The 21,746-nt window shown below is 42.3% G+C and overlaps 1 long non-coding RNA gene across 1 annotated transcript in view; it reads left to right on the top strand.

Moving 5' to 3' along the window:
- Positions 1 to 21,520, top strand: part of LOC138843776 (uncharacterized) — a 40,510-nt gene extending 18,990 nt beyond the window's left edge. Inside the window, exon 3 of the long non-coding RNA XR_011378760.2 lies at positions 17,333 to 21,520. This is a non-coding gene — a long non-coding RNA (uncharacterized LOC138843776). The remainder of the gene's footprint in view (positions 1 to 17,332) is intronic.
- The last annotated feature ends 226 nt before the right edge of the window (positions 21,521 to 21,746 follow it).

Raw genomic sequence — 21,746 nt, 5'->3', positions numbered from 1 at the left:
TTTATTCTTAAACCTGGTTACTGGAAATGCCACCTGCTGATAGCTGAACCAGGCCCCTTCTCTCGCCGGTTTTCACCTCTTCCCCAAAGCTTTGCTGAGTAACTGGAAAAAAGGTGGTTTCTCCTCACCTCCACTTTGCCCGAACACGCAGTGACACATGAGTCACTCGCCATTCCTTAGACACAATAGAGCTTTCCATGGCTTGTATTTGCTATAAATATTTACTGCCCTGATCTCTGACTTACTTAATATTAACACAATTGTCTGGGGACCCTCAGACCTTTGGTATATATACCAGTCTTAGTATTTGTCTAAGATCCCAAATTACTTTAACATTTTATATTTGGTAAATATAGGATCCATTCCAATTCAGGTTATTGATAAAGCTGAAAACACTATGTCTTTTTTTTTTTTTTCTGGAATGCCAGGTGTTGTTCTAGGGGAGGTCTTTCTGTCTCAAGTTTTTATAATAATTTGTCCTCAAATCTTTATAATAATTCCATGGGGTAGGAGATATTGTCCCCCATATCTCCCTATCCATTTTTTGAGATGAGGAAACTGAGACTTCAAGAAGTGAAATAACTTTAAGAAAATACTAGGGCTGGTGCTGTGGCACAGCAGGTTAAAGTTCCGGCCTGCAGCACCGGCATCCCATATGGATGCCTGTTTGAGTCCTGGCTGCTCCACTTCTGATCCAGCTTTCTGCTAATGAGCCTAGGAAATCAGTGGAGGATGGCTCAAATCCTTGGGCCTCCTGCACTCATGTGGGAAACCTGGAAGAAGCTCCTGGCTCCTGCTGTCATATCAGCTCAGTTCCAGCCATTTGGGGAGTGAACCAGTAGATGGAAGACCTCACTCTCTTTCTGTGTCTAACTCTTTCTGTAATTCTGTCTTTCAAATATGTAAAATAAATCTAAAACAAAAAAGAAAAAAAGGCCACGGCTCACTTGGCTAATCCTCCGCCTGCGGTGCCGGCACCCCGGGTTCTAGTCCTAGTTGGGGCGCCAGATTCTGTCCAGGCCGCTCCTCTTCCAGTCCAGCTCTCTGCTGTGGCCTGGGAAGGCAGTGGAGGATGGCCCAAGTGCTTGGGCCCTGCACCCACATGGGAGACCAGGAGGAAGCACCTGGCTCCTGGCTTCGGATCGGCACATCGCACCAGCTGTGATGGTCATTGGGGGGGTGAACCAATGGAAAAAGGAAGACTTTTCTCTCTGTCCCTCTCTCTCTCTCTCACTGTCTAACTCTGCTTGTCAAAAACAAATAAATAAAGAAAAGGAAAGAAAAAGAAAAAAAAAAGAAAGTGCACGAGCCAGCATTTAAATTGATATCAGACTGCCTCCTAAGACCAAGTGTTTTCCAACCTATTATGCACCCCCCCCCCCACAACCTCCCTACCCCGTGATCATGGAGGCCACTTTAAATATCAGGACCATTAAGACTTGACTACCATGTTTACCAGGGCAGTCAATTTCTGCGCTATTATCCCTTCATGCTTCTGGATCCTGGGAAGGCATATGGAACAAGAGAGGGCAATGGTATAAAATTCACTGCCTCGCTGCCTCTCTCACACCAGTTCATAGTATCACCCAACAGGAGTCAACAGATACATCCTCTTCATATTTCTCACTTCCATAGGCTCATTAATCTTATCTCTATAGCTATGAAGACATTCCATTTTTCATAATGCAGTCCAGAATACCAAGCTCAGGTGCAAGTTCAGAGCAATGGGTCTGTTATATCTTAAAGGAAACTACATACTCTTTAACAATCTGCTGTGACATATTTTCTCATCTTTTTTTTTACCCAGAGAAACCTTTTATTTAATGAGTACAAATTTCATAACTACAACTTTATGCATGTAGTGATTCTTCCCACCATACTTCCCTCCCACCCCACCCCATCTCCTCCTTCTCCCATTCCTAGTCCCATTATCCATTAAGATTCATTTTCCATTAACTTTATACACAGAAGACCAATTCTATACTAAGTAAAGATTTCAACAATTTGCACACACACAAAACTGTTTGAGAACAAGTTTTACAGTTAATTCTCATAATACAACTCATTGAAGATAGAAATCCTATATCAGAAGTTAGTGCAAAGTGTTTCCTGTTGTCAATTTAACAATTAACACTCTTATATATGATGTCAGGGATCACCCAAGGCTCTTGACATGAGTTTCCAAGGCTATGGAAGCCTTTTGAATCCACAATCTCTGTCAATATTTAGACAAGATCGTAAGCAAAGTGGAAGTTCTCTCTTCCCTTCAGAGAAAAGTACATCCTTCTTTGATGGCCACTTCTTTCCACTGGGGTCTCTCTCACGGAGATCCTTCATGTAAGACGTGTTTTTTTTTCCCACAATGTCTTGGCTTTCCTTGCCTGAAATGCTCTCATGGGATTTTCAGCCAGACCAGATTGCCTTATGGGCTGATTCTGAGGTCAGAGTGCTATTTAAAGCAATTGTCATTCTGTGAGTCTGCTGTGTGGACTGCTTCCTATGTTGGAACATTTTCCCTTTTTAAATTTTATCTACTATTATTACCAGACACTTGATCTTACAAACTTCTTCCTCCCTCTCTTATTTTCACTCTTATTTCCTACTGAGATCTATCTTCAATTGACTCTATATACATATGATCAACTCCATGCCAAGCAAAGAGTTCAAAAAAATAGCATGAAGAAGAGAAAAAAAAAAACCTGTTGCTGAACACTCAAGACAAGGGCTGTTCAAATCATTATTTCTCAAAGTGTCAATTTCACTTCTACAGATTTCCTTTTAGGTGCTCTATTAGTTCTCACAAATCAGGGAGAACATGTGCTTTTTATCCCTTTGGGACTGGCTTATTTCACTAAGTATGATGTTTTCCAGATTCATCCATTTTGTTGCAAATGACCAGATTTCATTTTTTTAACCACTGTGTAGTATTTCATAGAGTACATATCCCATGATTTCTTTATCCAGTTTCATGTAACATATTTTCATAGCTCACCCTTCTCGTAGTAATTATTTGCTTAACTTCCTGTAGAACACAACCTTTATTTTGAACTGGGATACACACAATGAGTGTTGTGAGGAATTTTCTCTAGGAGATGTTGAAAGGCTATAAATACACATATTGACACCTCTATGCTCTTTGCAAGAAAGGAAAGATTTGTAACCTTTGGAAGTTAAACTTCAATCAACTAAACATTGGCCCATTCATTCATTTCATCAACAAATATTTATTAAGCTGTACTATGAGAAACACATAATATATTAAAGTAAAAGGCAGACCATAATAATTAATTTAAAAGATGTGAAGATTGGGGTAAGCATTTGGCATAACAGATAAGATACTTTTCGGGATGCCTGCAACTCACATCAGAGTGCCTGGCTGGGATGCCTGGTTCCACTTCTAATTCTAGTTTCCTGCTAATGTGCACCCTGGGAGGCAGTGGTGATGGTACTTTAGTCCCTGCCACTCACATGGGAGACTCAGATTGAGTTTCCCACTCCTGGTTTTGGTCTAGTTTCGGCCATTTTGGACATTTGGGGAGTCAACCAGTGTGTCCCTCTGTATTTCAAATAAATAAATAAATAAACGATTTTTTTTACACAATACATGCAGATTAGGTGGTTTATAAGAGGCAGAAATTACAGTCAGAGAAGAGAACATGGAGGACTTCCTGGGGAGCTTGGTGTTTGTACAGGTTCTTGGAGGTTTGGGAAGAGAAGGCACCCTAAATAGCAGCATCCACATAAAGAGATGGGAGCAGATTACAAAGGGGAACACCAAGTTGGCCAATTTGAATGGGGAAATTTGAAGAAAGGAAATGGGGAATAAAGCTAAAGAGGATTAAACTCCTAGAAGACAAGGATGGTGTCTGATAACATGGCTTTAGGAGGGGTCAGAATATACATGAGGTGATGCTTACACTTCACAAACAACCAGAGCACACCAACATATGGAGGAACTATATGCGAAGGACTTGATGGTGACAGCAGTGGCAGTAGTGTTGGTGGGTGGTGTTGGGAATGATGACAAGGGGATGTCGACAATGAAGATCCAATGATAGGCATGACAGACCAAAGAAGATGCTCAGCAGGGAAAGCAAGTTATTGGCTAGGGAATGGAAATTTCTCATACACCACATCACTGGCACAAATCTACCCAAATGCAACATCAAAGATGGTCGTAGGCATGGGGAGGCAGGCCATGGAATTGATAACAGTAGGTTAATAGTTAGCAAAGCTGAAGAATGCAATGAATCTAATGACAGTGAGTAGGTAACTTTCAAATGAAAAAAGACTCCATTTTTAAAAAAGTAAAACTTGTAACAAGAAAACAAGTTCTATAATTAACCTGCAGAGTTTAGTGTCGTAAGATAGAATTAATGGATGCTATTAAGTAGAATTATACGATTTAAAAAGTACTTAGCACTTACATGAATAAGCAATGCTATTAGTATCTAATACCCCCAGAGATAAGTATCATTATCATTTGTTAATTTCACTTAAGATGCTGAAATATATATTCTATTGCCTGCGCTTATAAAGTCCAATGAATATGAGCATCTTTTATTTTATAACTTTGAGTTAATTAGAAGCCTCATGAATTCTGTAGTATTACATCATTGAAAAAAGAAAAAGAATTGATACAACAACAATTAATCAATATTTTTGCTGCCAGGGTCAGTGCTGTTTTTTCAAAATTCCCATTACTATAATTTCCAGTTGCAATTTGATGTTCCTCTGATAATTTCTATTACTGCCCTAGGGTGACTGTTCTTTAAAAGAGTGGGTATTATTGTCTAGCAAAGTTTCTTTTCTCGTAGGCCTCTTCTTTCTTTCTCTATCCATTAATGAGTCTCACTGCTAGATCACTACTACTTTTTAAGAAACACAAAATTTTCACCCTGGTCTTACAAGTGTAATTGCTTTCTTCTAATGCTGCATTTCATGTTTTGGAGTCCTTTTATCCCGTCCCTTCTTCCCACATAGATTCATCCCTTTGACAAGCCTTTCTGAAGTGCTCACTGAGTACGGGCAGTGGTTCGGAATGGCAGAGAGGACAATGGCTTTGGAATCTTATGGGTTGAGCTTGGCTCTGGGGTCTGGGATGTAACAACCAGTGACCTTGGATGGGTTGTTTAACCAGGTTGAATCTCAACCTTTATTTACAAAAACAAGGTGGAAGGGTGGAAATGCCTTCCCTGCAATATTCTTACAAAGATGCAAGACCATGTCTGCGCCTGAACATGGCGCACACAACCTATTACAACCTATTCTCTGGCAAATGCACCGGGATACTTGAGTTTTGCAATAATGTGTCCTAGGAGAAACTCGAGAGTGTTTTAGATCTTCCCTGTTGCTGATTCCTCTTGCTTTGCTTTTTTTAATTTTTGACAGGCAGAGTGGACAGTGAGAGAGAGAGACAGAGAGAAAGGTCTTCCTTTGCCATTGGTTCACCCTCCAATGGCCGCCGCGGCTGGCGCACTGCGGCCGGCGCCCCACGCTGATCCGATGGCAGGAGCCAGGTACTTCTCCTGGTCTCCCATGGGGTGCAGGGCCCAAGCACTTGGGCCATCCTCCACTGCACTCCCTGGCCACAGCAGAGGGCTGGCCTGGAAGAGGGGCAACCGGGAAAGAATCCGGCGCCCCGACCGGCACTAGAACCTGGTGTGCCGGCACCGCAAGGCGGAGGATTAGCCTAGTGAGCCACGGCGCCAGCCGATTCCTCTTGCTTTCTAGCTTTTACTAATAGACTCTCATTTCATGCTTAACTACACTCTGACTGTCCTTGGCTCCTCCCACAGTTCCTGACTGTTTTCCAGTGGACCACTGGTATCGGCCAGTGTGGCTTCATGGAGACCATTACTGCTTCTCTGGCAAGTTCATCTGGAGGCAGACAAGGCTTGCTTGACCTTTCTTCCAGCCTTATAGGTGCTCATTCTGATAGGGAAGCAAAAATTTTATTTTGGGAGATCATTTTGTTTATCTGAGACAGAGGAAGAAAAAGCTTTCATAAGAAAGAGCTTTTTCTTTGTTCTAAATACTGAAAACATAATAAAGACCTGTATAGTATTTCTGCAATAGTAGAGAACACTTGTTATCTGCTTGCTTTGTGTTGAGTGCAAAATAGATAAAATATTTGGAAACTGGAACATGACATAGGATGTACCTGCTTGTTCTCTCTTTGCTGGTTTATAGTTTTAGTGCTTGGCTGTTGCTTTAGCCTTGGGTTGTTTTAGAAGTATGTCCAATAGGTATCGCACCCAGATTTGAAAATGAGGGGCAAGGACAAAGGGGAAGAGAGAAAATGGGCAGAGGTTCATGTGGTCGGGCGTTAGGAAGCAGTGGGGAGTCTGAATTTGCACAGCCCAGAGCCCTGCACGGGGACTGTGAGAAGCTTGGGCCCAGTGTCTGGTGCAGGGCATTCACTGGGTCCCTGTCTGTTGACCAGAGGCCTGGTGCCAGTTACCTGTTCCCTTCCAGGTATCTGTAGAGGGGAGGCTGTTTTTCTTCTGCTCTCTTTATTCCATTTACCTTCTTGGAACTACTGGGGACAAAGTCTCCAGCTCTCCTTTCATGCTTTACTCCTGCCCTGTTCTTTCGCGAAAGGAGCAGTTTGCTGAGTTAGGGGAAGACACTTAGGAATAGCACACATTAGCCAGGCCCCCCTTTGTTCAGTGGAATCTCCCTGGAGGAAGGTGGGCAAACACTCATCCCGCTTGTGTTGCCCCCATGTGAGCCACATCTAAGCCAGGGCCCAGCTCCTACTCCTGAAGGCAGGTTGGGAGCCCATCCGGACCTTGGGCCCCAGTAGGCGCACCCCGGCCTCACACTGGGATGTCCTGCATCACAGACTGTCCACACAGGAGATTCCAGCTGTGGATTCAGGACCAAAAGGAAGCCTCTTTGCAACTGAAAAGCCAAGTTTTATTTTCCAGGCTAGGTTTACAAAGAATATATAACATCTTGGGAATCTTGTATGACTTTTGAGTTAGTAATCTGCATAGCAACAATAAATGGAGGCTTACCCAGCATTGTGTGTAGTGGATAAAGCCACTGCTTGTGACACATTGGCATCCTATATGGGTGCCAGTTCCTGTCCTGGCTGCTCCATTTCAGATTCAACTCCCTGATAATGGCCTTGGAAAAGCAGCAGAAAATGGCCCAAATTTTTGGGTCCTTGGCATGGCTACCCTTCCCCCACCCCCTCCCCTCCATGGGAGACCTGTAAGAAGTTCCTTGCTCTTGCCTTTGGCAGCCATTTGGGGAAGTGAACCAGGGGATAGAGGACCTCTCTCTCTCTCTCTCTCTCTCTCTAACTCTTTTTTTGAAAAAAGGTAACTCTTAAAAAAAAGAAGTGGGAAGTCTGGGTGTTTCTTTTATTTAAATTTTTTTTTCCTAAAAATTTGTTTGACAAGCAGGATTGCAGAGAGGGAGGGAGGGAAGGAGGGAGGGAGAGAGAGATAGAGATAGAGAGAGAGAGATCTGGTCGAAGGCAGGAGTCATCGTCGGTTGCTTTCTCAGGCACGTTAGCAGGGAACTGGATTGGAAGTGGAGCTGCCAGGACTTGAATCTGCTCCCATGGGGAATTCTGGCATTGCAGGCAGCAGTTTAACTGCTACCCCATAACATTGGCCCCATGGTTGCTTCTTAAAAGCATACTGTTGGACCTATAAACATGAATTTTCTATTTTATTAGGTTATTTAAGGAACACAGCTATATACATACATGTTGTTTAAAATCTGGTGTAGCTATGTGGGGCTTATTGTTATATACAGCAGCCTAGTGCCCCTCTAGTCTATTTGTGTTCTCCAACGGAAACCACTTTTCAATTCATATAACTGGTTCTTGGGGCATTTACCACCAAATGGCTGAAGAACAGACTTCACTCACTAACTCTTGAGTTGTAGACATTGTTTATTTATCTAGGCCTTAGTTGTTGACTTCTCATTTTGGAAATAATGATTTAGGGTTCTTTCATGTTCATTTTTCCACCATACCAACAGCTGCTCTGTGTTCTGTATAGTGCTGCTGTAATCTTGTTGAGTTCATTCTTTGAGATTTCATTATTGTGATTATGAAATGACTATTGGTAGCTGAATTCTGCAGTTTAATGAGGCTGTTGGAATAGAATGGGACTGCTGTTCCTTCTCTATACTACATTTTAGTGTTCAGTAAATTGTCACTAATTCAATCCCAAACTTGTACCTTCAGTGCACCAATCATTCTGTGTCACTTTGGTTTAAAGGATTATTTATCCATTTGAAAGCCAAAGTTACAGAGAGAGAAGAGGGGGAGAGAGAGAGAGAGAGAGAGTCTCCCATCCACTTGTTCACTTCCCGAATGCTTACAACAGCCAGGACTGGGTCAGGCTGAAGCCAGGAACCAGGAGCTCAATCTAGGTCCCCCACATGGATGGTAGGTACACACATACGTGAGCCACCACCTGCTGCCTCTCAGGGTACGTTCCAGCATAGCCAGTGGAGTCACACGATGCCATCTCCCTGGACCTGGCTCCTTAGCATCTTTATTCCAATCAAAATACCCTGTGGTTACATTGGACCCACCCTGACAACCCAGGATAATCTCCTTATTTTCAAGTTAGCTGAGTATTAACCTTAATTCCACCTGCAACTAGCCATGTACTAAGTCTTACTCACAGGTTCTGGGGATATGGACAAGAACATTTTTCAGTGGCCATCATTTTGCTTCCACAAACAGGAGCTTTTCCTCTCCTGAAGAGTACTCATTTTTTTGAATAAATACGATGATCCTTCACTTTGCACACTGAAACTATCAGCTGAGAGTTTAGAGCATACACAGTAAGTCATCCAGTGCACTCTTGAGTGTCAGTCAGACAGCTGAGGCCCTGCACTTGTCCTCAGTTTACCAACTTCTTTAGACTTTGATGAAAGCAAGTACATCTTTCATCATAATTTAAATGGAGAAAACACTCTTTGAAATCATTTGGTCCTGAAAAATCTCAATATAAATGGTTTGGTTGATGATACACAAATATATGCTTATATATTCTTTGTGCTATTTCAAGTAGTTTTGTTTCCTATAATTGTTAGTGTCATCTTCTTGTGCTGAAAGGAAACCTAACAGCAGTAATATACTGCACAATTACAATCACACACACAACACACATTCTCTTGTTAATGGTCTAGAAATCAGAGTCAGAATGGAGGAATTTGTTGTAAAGACATTAACATACTAATATTCATAGATGATGGCTTGAAAAGAAATATTTAAAAGTTAAAATAGCTTGCATTTTCTGGGAAAACTTAAGATGTAGCATTCTGAAAGTCTTCAGCTTTCCTCCTTGGGCTCTCTAATAGGCTCAGGGTTGCATTTCCTCTGTTTTGCTCAAGTCAGTAATGCAAATGTTCAGCTTCCCTCTAATAGCGCCCCTTAACAGTAAGCTGATACTGCGGAGCTGTTAAATGGACCTCGATGGTTTTCAGGCATTTTCATTTCTGTCCTCTACTAGCCAAGGAGCCCCTAAGGGTGGGGGACCACACGTTGTTTGCAACCCCTGAAAACATCATGTTTAACAGTCCTTTGTCAACTTAGTAGGATTTTTATCGTGAATTTGGAAATAGAGTAGTTGTCTGTGATAATGAAAAGGAAACAGACATTTATTTACGTGGCAAAATGGTATGACTTTTTAAACTATCTAATTAAAGAGTTCTTTTGCAAGCCTATTTTTCAGTTGAGATTCAGGGTACAGAAAAGTAAGAATTGTATAAGATCTCTTTTGACAGGGCCATTTTACTTAAATGGAGTGCCATTGTCTCCTTGACCCCCAAATCGAAGGATCAATTAAAACAAATTAGGTCTGAGCTTTAAACGATTCTCTCCCTCCCAATCCCCAAGTTTATAATTGTTTGGGGAGCCCGGTTTAGACAAAGCCAATAAAGTATGGTGTTTTAGTTTAAGTTATAAATTAATGGGCAACCCCGCAAACGCTGTGGGTTATCTTCCATTTCCAAACCTGGTGGAGCAAATTGAATTGGGTGACTCATTGTTCGAGGATCCAGCATGTGAAATCAGCCAGCATGTTTGCTTGAATCTCTTCTCCTAATGAGCTGAAACAGATAGAACATTTCTCATGCATCCAGATGGGATTATTTTGGAAAGTAAACTAATGCACATGCCCACACAAAATTCCTCTGCTATCTCTAGCCAGATTCAGTTAGCTGCTCACCACGATGATTTACCAGCAATGCAAGGCTGAGCTGTTCCTTGGTATTATTGGCTCCATAGGAATTCTGCCAAGAGACAAATTTTGCTGTTTTGCTTTGTTCAATGTGATAAAACCATGCACAATATTTTCTAGATGCTGTGAGTTTGTGTGTGTATCTGTGTATGTGGGCGTGGGCTGTTTTATGACAGTCGGTAGAATTCACTTAATAGAGCTATTTGACTTGTTATTGAATATTTATGTCAATAACCCATAATATTTAAAACTCTCTCACTGGGGCAAGCATCTGCCTAGCAGATAAGACACATCCCACATCAGAGTACCTGGATTTGACCCCCGGCTCTGTCTCCTGACTTCAACTTTCTGCTAATGCACACCCTGGGAGGCAGCAGCTATGGCTTAAGCACTTTGTCTCTGCCACCCACGAGGGAGACCAGGATTGAGTTCCTGGCTCCTGACTTTGGCCCCTAGTCCAGCCCCAGATGTTTTAGGCACTTGGGTAGTGAATCAATGGATGAGAGCTTTCTACCTTTCTTTTTTTCTTTGTGTCTCAATTAACATTTAAAAAAATTTTTACAGAAAGCTTTTATTTAATAAATATAAATTTTGTAAGTATAACTTTTGGATTATAGCAGTTCTTCCCCCCCATACCCACCTTCCCACCCCAAACCATCCCACCTCCTACGCTCTCTGCTCCCTCTCCCCTCATATTCTTCATTCAGATTCATTTTTAATTATCTTTATATACAGAAGATCAACTCTATACTAAGTAAAGATTTCAACAGTTTGCACCGATACAGACACACAAAGTATAAAGTACTATTTGAAGACTAGTTTTACCATTAATTCTCATAGTACAACACATTAAGGACAGAAGTCCTACATGGGGAGCAGATGCACAGTGACTCCTGTTGTTGATTTAACAATTGACACTCTTATTTATGACGTCAGTGATCACCTGAGGCTCTTGTCATGAGCTGCCAAGGCTATGGAAGCCTCTTGAGTCCACAAACTCCGACATTATTGAGCCATAATCAAAGTGGAAGTTCTCTCCACTTTGACTATGACCTTGTCTAAATAAGATTGAAGTCAGCGAACTCAAAAGGCTTCCATAGCCTTGGCAACTCATGACAAGAGCCTAGGGAGATTACTGATGCCATAAACAAGAGTGTCAATTTGTTAACTCAACAACAGGAGTCACTGTGCACTTACTCCCCATGTAGGATTTCTGTCCTTAATGTGTTGTTTAATGTGAATTAATGCTATAACTAGTACTCAAACAGTATTTTATACTTTATGTTCTGTGTGGGTGCAAACTGAAGAAATCTTTACTTAATATATACTAAATTGATCTTCTGTATATAAAGATAATTGAAAATGAATCTTGATGTGAATGGAATGGGAGAGGGAGTGGGAGATGGGAGGGTTGTGGGTGGCAGGGAAGTTATGGGGGAGGGAAGCCATTGTAATCCATAAACTGTACTTTGGAAATTTGTATTTACTAAATAAAAGTTAAAAAATCATTGAATATAAACATATATATTTTTAGGAAAAACAAAACAAAAACAAAAACAAAAAACCAAAGTGAAAGTTCTCTCCTCCCTGCAGAGAAAGGTACCTCCCTCTTTGATGGTCCCTTCTTTCCACTGCGTTTGTTGCCCTTACTATGTAAAACACTTTTAAAAGTCATGAGAAAAAAACATAAAGAACTCAAAACACAAATATAATTTGTTCTGCATACTTAAATTGGAATAACTTTTGCAAAATAATTTCCCAATGTATATCAAAAGTCCTAAAAAGGATATTGTCTGTGCATCCAGCAGTTCTAAGATTATGTACCAAGGAATTAATTAATAATGGCCGGTATCAGATCTTTCAAGACAACCCATTATACTATAATTTATTAAAAACAAATGAACAAAATCCTTTAAGTAGCCTAAATGTCCAACAACAGTGAATTAGTTCATGTTAGTCTGGGTCCTATGAAAGAAATAAAACCAAGATAAGGTTAGTGGTGCAAAAGATTTCTTGGGGAAAATGAGGAGGAGGAGCCATCACGTCACAACACGGGTCTCACCCTGGTGAAAGGGGAGGGTGGGAGGATATGAGAGGGGAAGAGCCTTAGCAGAGCAGCTGTAACAAAGTTTTGGTAAGGTTGATAGAGTCCCGAAGTCTAAGTCACGCATCAGGAAGCATTGAGGGGTGTGGCACCACAGTGTCGAAGGCTGAGCCTCTGCCTACAGTGGTGGCATCCCACATGGGCACTGATTCGAGTCCTAGTTGCTTCACTTCTGATCCTGCTCCCTGCAAATGTGCCTGGGAGAACAGCAAAAGACGGCTCAAGTGCTTGGACCCCTGCACCCACATGGGTGACCCGGAAGAACTCCTGGCTCCTGGCTTTGGCCTGGCCCAGCCCTGGACATTGAGGCCATTTGGGAAGTGAACCAGTGGATGGAAGATCTCTCTCTCTCTTTCTGTCTCTCTCTCTCTCTCTCTGTGTCTCTCCCTCTCTCTGTGTATCTCTGCCTTTCAAATAAATAAATAAATCTTGACAAAAAGAAAAAGAAGAAGTGTCGCATTTCCCAGGAACGCCCATGGAAAGTGTGCCCTTTGCTCAAACTCAGTGGCGGATTCAGAGAGTGGCGGCCAAGGCCATCAGTCTGTTATGCTCTGGGCAGTAGATCTGAAGGGAGCATTTTGATGACTTCCACACATTAAATAAGTTACTGCATAAGCACACAGGGGTCTAATCATTAAAATGAAGCCAATGAATAATTGTCGACAGGAAAATGCTTATAATTTAGTTTTTGTTTATGATTAAAATACTCATCTCTTTTATTTTATTTTATTTTATTTTATTTTTTTTTATTTTTTTTATTTTTTGACAGGCAGAGTGGACAGTGAGAGAGAGAGACAGAGAGAAAGGTCTTCCTTTGCCGTTGGTTCACCCTCCAATGGCCGCCGCGGCCGGCGCGCTGCGGCCGGCGCACCGCGCTGATCCGATGGCAGGAGCCAGGAGCCAGGTGCTTTTCCTGGTCTCCCATGGGGTGCAGGGCCCAAGCACCTGGGCCATCCTCCACTGCACTCTCGGGCCACAGCAGAGGGCTGGCCTGGAAGAGGGGCAACCGGGACAGAATCCGGTGCCCCGACCGGGACTAGAACCTAGTGTGCCGGTGCCGCTAGGCGGAGGATTAGCCTAGTGAGCCACGGCGCCGGCCTAAAATACTCATATCTTTTAAAAGTTAACTTCATACTCTTTACCATATACATAAATGAACCACAGTTCCTTTGTAGACCTCTTATAACTTGGGAAGACAATTGAGCTATGAAAACATTCTAACAGAATGGTCACTAGAAAGACAACTCAGTGATTTCATGCTTACCATCCTTTTTGCTTTTCTACACTGTGATGCCTAACTTACCGTCTCAGGAAAGAGAAATAAATGTATAAAATTCCATATCAAGTATAGGTCAGTCATCCATGAACGGTAAACTGAAGAAACTCTTCCAATTAAAGCATAGAGTTCTGAGCCGGCAGAACTACACAGTGGTGTAGTGGGTAAGGCTGCTACCTGCAGTGCCGGCATCCCATATGTGGTTCGAGTCTTGGCTGATCCACTTCCGATCCAGCTCTCTGCTAACGTGCCTGAGAAAGCAATGGAGAATGGCCTAAATCCTTGGCCCCTGCTCCTTCTGGAAGACCCAGAAGAGGCTCCTGGCTCCTGGCTTCGGATTGGCCTAGCTTTGGCCATTGCAGCCATGTGGGGAGCGAACCAGTGGATGGAGGACCCCCCTTTCTCTCTCTCTCTCTCTCTCTCTCTCACTCTCACTCTCACTCTCACTCTCTCTCTGCCTCTGCCTCTCTATAATTTTACCTTTCAAATAAATAATTAAATATTTTTTAAAAAGCATAGAGTTCTAATTGGGGCTGCTCCTTTAAAATGAACTTGATTTTACTCTCTGAAAAATAAATTTTATTGACATGTATAAATAAATGCTGAGTAGAAAAGCAGATCTTCCCAATGAATTACATTTTATGTTGCCTCAGAGGAAGGAGAGGGAACACAGGTTCCAATAAGTACCCCAGTAATGAGCAATGCCAGTTTACATTATGATGAGTCTATGGCCTTATCTCTCCAGCCAAGGTCATGTTTTATGGGTGATCAGTCCCTCAAGGTTAGCAGGAAAGGTGGAAAATAGTAAAACCCTCCCACTGAGATAGGATTTTATACACACCACCATATTCCATGTTCCCACACGACCACCTGTGAAGTACATCATTGATGATAATGAGTAATTGTTACGATGATGACCTTTGTCATCATGCCAGTTTGCAGTTAGCTACTTCAGATGGAAAAATGTAATTTTAGATCGGGAAGAATCTTAGATTATACTATTCCCATGATGCTCTATGAACAAGAGTCCTGTGGTCAGATAGATTTAGATACTGCTTCATATGGTAACCCTTGCGCCAATTTATAATGGTAATTAAAAGCTATGAGTAATCCTGTCATAAACCTTCATTTAAATTAGTTTAATACAGCATTTCTGAAGCTTGCAAAAGGAAAGTTCTTTCTTCATATAGTATCTGCTAACCCACTGTGCATGTGAAACACAGCAGGGACACCTGACTCTTTTTAGCTACATTTTTGCCTTTTTTTTTTTTTTTTTGACAGGCAGAGTGGACAGTGAGAGAGAGAGAGACAGAGAGAAAGGTCTTCCTTTGCCGTTGGTTCACCCTCCAATGGCCGCTGCGGCCAGCACGCTGCACTGATCTGATGGCAGGAGCCAGGTGCTTATCCTGGTCTCCCATGGGGTGCAGGGCCCAAGGACTTGGGCCATCCTCCACTGCACTCCCTGGCCACAGCAGAGAGCTGGCCTGGAAGAGGGGCAACCGGGACAGAATCTGGTGCCCTGACCGGGACTAGAACCCAGTGTGCCGGCGCCACAGGCGGAGGATTAGCCTATTGAGCAGCGGTACCGGCCTACATTTTCGCTTTCATCTGAGAACTCCGCAGAGTTAAGTTACCTGTTTAAAGTCACGCAGATGCTTCCTGGAGGTCTGGACTCTAAAACAGAGGCTGCCTGGTTCAGTAGTGATATTAACTATACCAAAATCTTCAAAACATCTGTGCAAAAATGGAATTAGAATATAAGTTTATTTTGGTGCAAAAAATTCTGAAATACATGCATAACTCACCTTTCTGCCCTCCCTCCCTCCCTCCCTTCTTTCTTTCTCCTTCCTCCCTCCCTTCTTTCTTTCTCCTTCCTTCCTTCCTTCCTTCCTTCCTTCCTTCCTTCCTTCCTTCCTTTCTTTTTCTTTCTAAAAGGCAGAGTTACAGAGAGAGGGAGAGATTTTTCCATCTGATGGTTCATTTCCCAAATGGTCACGGCTGGGCCAGGGCAAAGCCTGGAGCCTGGAACTCTACCTGGGTCTCCTACTATGTGGGTGGCAGGGGTCAAATACTTGGGCCATCTTCCAGTGCTTTCCCAGGCACATTAGCAGGGAGCTGGATCAGAATTAGAGCAACTAGGACTAGAACTGCAACTCATACGGGATGCTAGCATAGCAGGTGTGCCACAACACCAGCCTCCTAGCTTTTTCATAATAAAAATTTCCCACAGTCTTTTTGAAATCCCCCTCATATGCATGGATTTTAATTTTTTGACCCAAAAATAAACTTATCTTTTCATTCCATTTTTTTCTTAAATATTCTGAAGTCCTCTTGGACCTGTAGCTCACTCTCCCTACATTAAACTTGATGTGGTCATTATATCACCTTCTTTGGACTAAGATAGCTAGGGGCTACCACTGTGGTGCAGAGGGTTAAAGCCCTGGCCTGCAGTGCCAGCATCCCATAGGGCACTGGTTCAAGTCCCGGTTGCTCCACTTCCCATCCAGCTCCCGGCTAATGCACATGGGAAAGTAGCGGAGGATGGCCCAAGTGCTTGGGCCCCTGCACCCATGTGGGAGACCAAGAAGAAGCTCCTGGCTCCTGGCTTCAGGTTGGCTCAGCTCCAGCCATTGCACCCTTCTAGGGAGTGAACCAACACATGGAAGACCTATCGCTCTGTCTCTATCTCCCTCTACATTTCTGTCCTTCAAATAGATAAATAAATATTTTTTAAAAAAAGATAGTTAAACTTAGTAGGCCTGTGGAACTTGAAGAAAAGAATCTAAAATAGCTACTTCAGAGAGTCCAAGTTATTTTGAAGTACAGCAGAAGGACCAGTGGAAAATGAGGACGGCTATCTTTTCCCTTCCTCCTCAGCTACTGTTTCCAAGGATGGGGTTTGGATGATCAAATGGAAGCACAAGCTTCCTTGAGGAGCTGCTTCTGAGGAGTGATTTATTAATTGCTTCTGAAAGGATTCTGAGTTATGTGTGTTTTTTTTTTTTTAATTGGATCCCATCGTGGAATGCCACAGAGGTGTGCTGCTTTTACTTTGGTGCTCTTAGAGTTATGATGGAGGCATCCATTTGGCCAAGTGCAGAGCAGATTTAAAAGCAGGCATGTCCATGTGTGCTTTGAGGTGACGGTAGATTTTTCTGCTCCTCAGGGGAACAGAGCAGCTGTACCCTTAGGTTGCCCCGTATCCTGCCTTGAAGGCTGAACTAGTTTCCCAGAAGATTAGAAATAGATTGATGTAAGGGTGTGCAGGCTGGGGGTCAAACCATAGGCTAACTGGCTCTTCCAGTTGTTGATGTTTTTGTTAAAGTTTCCAGAGATCCTGATGCCTCATGTTGAGTAACAGATCCAAGAATGCAGCCAGGTCACTGGACTGAAACCAACTACACAAATTCTGAAGCTCCGCTGGGCTCAGACCAAGAAACACAGGTGGTCTCACGAAGCCACTTTAATATTAGCCCCGCCTTAGAATAGCAGCGAGTACCTGGGTGTGTTTATTATTCTCCAACAAATATTTTTCCATTTATTTCATTTTTAAAACAACCAAAGACAAAGCTTATTCAGCTGTAAAAATGAATTTATGGATTGATTTGCTTGACATTTCTTTTGTATTTTTCTCACTGAAAGAGAAAAGAGAAAGTGCTAGAAAACAGACATAGTTTGCACAAGGACATCCACTGGAGAGTCCTGAAGTGTAAGCTGATTTTTTTTTTTTTTTAGGGATTGGGCTCTCCTGACTGACTCCATTATTTCTGGACTTCTCTACAAAGACCCTCTGAATGTTTGTTTCTACAGAGAACTCGACAAACACTAGAGACCCATCCACCGGAGTGAATTCCCTCAGTGAGGTTGCAATTTCCTGCCAAGAATCAAAGGCCGTCGCAGCAGAGTGCCGTCCTCATGTTCAGCCACTACGGAGTGTCTGGAACAGAGTGAGAACAAAAATTAGCCTCGTTCGGTGCCCCCTGACTCTTTCGGGAAGAATCCCAACAAAACTGCCACTGGGAATTCAAAAAGCACATTTGGAGACTGGGAAGGGGCCAGGCCAAACACAAGAGAGAGAATGGCGGTGGAGAGTCAATAAGATAAAGGAAATAAATGACTCAAAGAAGAGTTTTAAGCCAATATTTACACCCATATTGCCATATTTACAGCTTAAACACTATGCCCTGAACATTCAGGAAGTACGTTTTTATGAGTCTCTTAATGAATGCTAAGTCAATAATACCGCAAACAATGGGCCCACTGAACTTTCTTGGGAAGGCCATATAGTGAGTTGTTCAAATGGAGTCAGTTGGTTAAACTCAGTAATGCACTTTTCGAAAAAGAGCAATTTTCAAATTGGCCAAAATGTATCTATTATTAAAGGGAACCAAGACGTAGAATTAGAAGATGTCCATATTACCCAACTAAAAGTCTCCATGAAGCAGATTTTATGGTCAACAGAAGCAGTGCTCAAAGAACAGGTGCCACCATCACCATGGTCATAAGGGAATAATTACACACACAGACAAAGCTAATCAAAGGGCCAATTTGCAAACTAATGTGCGCAACTATGAAGTCCACTACAGCCAAGCAGCTAAGCAGTGAAGTGGATTACATCAATGAGTTGGTGCCATGACGTCAGTAACTCTTTAAGCTAATTTTTCTTTTCCTCTTGTGTTTCTGTTTTTTATCTTAGCCACATCTGACCTATACGGGCCAACTGGCAGGACCAGATGAATGATCAATAGGCAGAGCCCCCTGATATGTGAAACACAAGTCCAGCGAAAATACCACCACATTCTTTGATCAGAATGAGATGCCTAGACAGTGTTTTTAAAAGTGTTGTTTATTTTTTGGGGCGCTCTGTTGTTCAGTGTCCTCTTGTTGCATTTACAAATGTAATGTAAAATGACAGCCCTGCCGTTCTTTCTTAAAATGTCAAAGACCACATAGATCTCGTTTGGACACATCCTCCACTTTCACACATTATGCTGGATGCAGGTAAATCAGCATGATTCAGTAGACCTCATATTTTAAAAGCATTCATTCTCAGACATTTTGACATAAAACAAATCCTCTTGATAAAAATGACAGCATGTTAATTGATGGCTCCTACAAATTAGTAGACATCTGATGACATCATATACAGCATCAGACCCGATTCTCTACCTATAAAGACTCAAAAAGAACAAGAAGAGAAAGTTTTTTATAGTCCCCCTTACTTAAAAGGAGAATAATGTAATTATTCAGGCAGATGTTACTATAAAGTTGAACAACTAAAGCCACTGGTGACAAAACTAGGTTCCAATTTTGTCTTTCGGAAGCATAGGGCTCTGCAGGTCAGATGCATTTATTAAGCTCCCTGAAATTAACATGGCATCTCAGAGAACTGGGTAATAATGAAATATTTGCAAGCAATCTCCCTCCATACCCATGGGAAATTGGTCCAGAACACACTCTCATTCTCTTCCCCAGACACTAAAATCTGAAGATGCTTAGGTCTCCTCTAAAAAGTGTCATAGTATTTGCATTTAACTTACACAATCCTCCCATTTATCTCCATCATATCTAGATTACTAATAATACCTGAGATGATGTAGATTCTACGTAAATCACTGCGGGGTTTTTTTTTTTTTTTTGAGATTTGTTTATTGATTTATTTGAAGATCAGCGTTACAGAGAGAGAGGGAGAGACAGAGTTCTTCCAATCACTGGTTCACTCCCCAGATGGCCACAACAGCCAACCCTGGGGCCAAGCTGCTGATAGGAGCCAGGAGCTTCTCCCAGGTCTCCGACAAGGGTGGCAGGGGCCCAAACCCTTGGGCCATCCTCCGCTGCTTTCCCAGGCCATTAACAGGGAGCTGGATCAGAAGTGGAGCAGCCAGCACTCAAACCGGTGCCCACATAGGATGCTAGCATTGCAAACGGTGGCTTTATCTGCTACCAGCCATGTAAATCATCATTATGTTGTGTTATTTAGGGAATAATGACAAGGAAAAAAATATCTGTACACATTTAGTATCGGGGCATTTTTCCCCTTGAATAATTCTGATCCATGGATGGTTGAATCTGGGGACGCAAGAGCTCGCATGTACAAAAGGCCAGCTGTCTATGAAGTTATGTAATACATGGCCTAGTAACTGATATTAACCGAATATGGACAAGTGTCTCATGATTTTAGAGATTTATATTGACAGAAATCTGTGGCGGTTTTCCAAACATGCAATCCACGAGAGAATGTGAGTGAAAAAGTCATTAGTAGTGCCAATGGCTTTGACCTCCTGGACTCCCCTGAAAGTCTGAGCGCCCCTGTCCCAAGGTTGACCAGACATCCCTTTGAGTGCTGCTGTGCTTGGGGAAATATTGGAACCTGTTGGCAGGTGGATGCCCTCGTGAAAGTAAAAAGGTAAAAAGAGAAAGGAAAAACTGAATTGAATTCTCCCTCTTGTGAGGGATTTTACCAAAATCCTCAGGCAAATGCATGATGGTGGGAAGACACAGAATACAAGGGGGTTGCTAAGGAGAAGAATTTAAAATATATATTGAAAATTCTCACCAAGATTAAAGGAGGTGGCAGATGACAGCCTTTGACTCTAGACCCTATGTTTTTCTTTTTCTCTTTTTAAAGACTTATTTATTGAAAGGCAGCATTACAGAGACAGACATAGGGAGAGAATCTTCCATCCATAGCTTCAGTGCCCAAATGGCTGCAATGGCCCAGGGCTGACCAGGGCAAAGCCAGCAGCCAGCAATTTCTCCCGGATCTCCCATGGGCTGTCCTAGGCTGCCTTCCCAAGGGTATTAGTAGGAAGCAGGATCAGAAGCGGAGCAGCCAGGACATGAACCAGCACCCATATGGGATGCTGGCATCACAGACAGTGTGGCTTACCCTCACTGCCACAATCCCAGCCCCAAAGCCCTTATGTTTTTCTTTCTAGCTTTTTCTACCACCTTTTAAGAATGAATACCCCTTAGAAATCCACCTGGTTAGTATTATTAATTCACAGGTGTAGTTGTGATTCCAGATGATCTGCTTTAAGCAAAGTTTGTACTCTCCACACTGTAGGTGCAAGAGGCTGATCGAAAGGTGATCTCTGACCCAGAGAGGAAGGAGCGGATCAGGCTGATCTGTGCAGAAACCCTCCATGAGCTGTGCTGGCCAGGGGTGGGCTTCTCGGGGGTTATGAGGATGAGGAGGGGCCAGCACCAGCATAACAGCACAAAAGGGAATCAAGGGTGTCTCCTGTACATGTGACAGGCCAGGAATGATAATGCAGTTCTGAAGGGCTCAACCTTACTGTCTGTCCCAGGGGATGGAGATAAACACACACACACACACACCCTGTAAACGGCAACTACAGCATTGAGCTGCAAGTGCACGGACCCTGGATCCTCCTGGTAAGAGCTGCAAACTCTTTATTCCAAATAAATCAGCACATTATTGTGGTGGTGGAGATACTGTGCAAACTTCAAACTCTGGATGATTTGAGGAAAATATGCTCGTGGAACATCCTTATTTCAGTCCCAAGAATTTGGAGGAAAAGTGACTTTAAAATTTCAGCTATTTTAATCAGTTACAGCATGCAGAATCAATGGAAAAATCTGGTGTGGAATGGATGTAATTCACAGCTTCAAAAATTACGTGCAGCATTGCAGTCTCTTAACTTTTTATATGTAATTTGTACTCACCACGCTAAATCCGAATGCTGATTAAAAAAGGAAAATTATTAGTGTCATTTTATCATCCTAAGAAGAAACTAAATGGGCACTCACAGAAGTCAACTATATGAGAACCTGTTTCTAGAATCCATTTTTCACTTAGAACTGTCATCACTAACATTGCTTCATCAGGGATTCCCTCTTTTCATTGCTTACAGTTTTTTTTCCCCAATACAAAGCATAGATGTGTTATTAAACTCCTATGCTTTGGTTCAGAAATTTTTTTCTTTAACATTCATACAATAACTTCCTCACTATTACTGTTCTTTAAAAATAGTATTTTCCAAAAACACGTTTTGTTGACTTTATTTCTGCAAGCTTCTTGTAGACATTCTCCAAAGAGATTCTGCTTAAAGATGGTTGGAAAATAATGGGCTTAAAAAAGAAGCTTCTTTACAAGGGTACTTTTATAATCCTTTGATAGAATTAT

The sequence above is a fragment of the Oryctolagus cuniculus genome, chromosome 9 (assembly GCF_051225735.1).
Source record: "Oryctolagus cuniculus isolate XC-2025 breed Fujian yellow rabbit chromosome 9, ASM5122573v1, whole genome shotgun sequence".
In the NCBI taxonomy this organism is placed as follows: Eukaryota; Metazoa; Chordata; class Mammalia; order Lagomorpha; family Leporidae; genus Oryctolagus; species Oryctolagus cuniculus.
The sequence above is the reverse complement of the archived record's forward strand: the minus strand, read 5'-3'. Positions and strand labels throughout refer to the sequence as shown.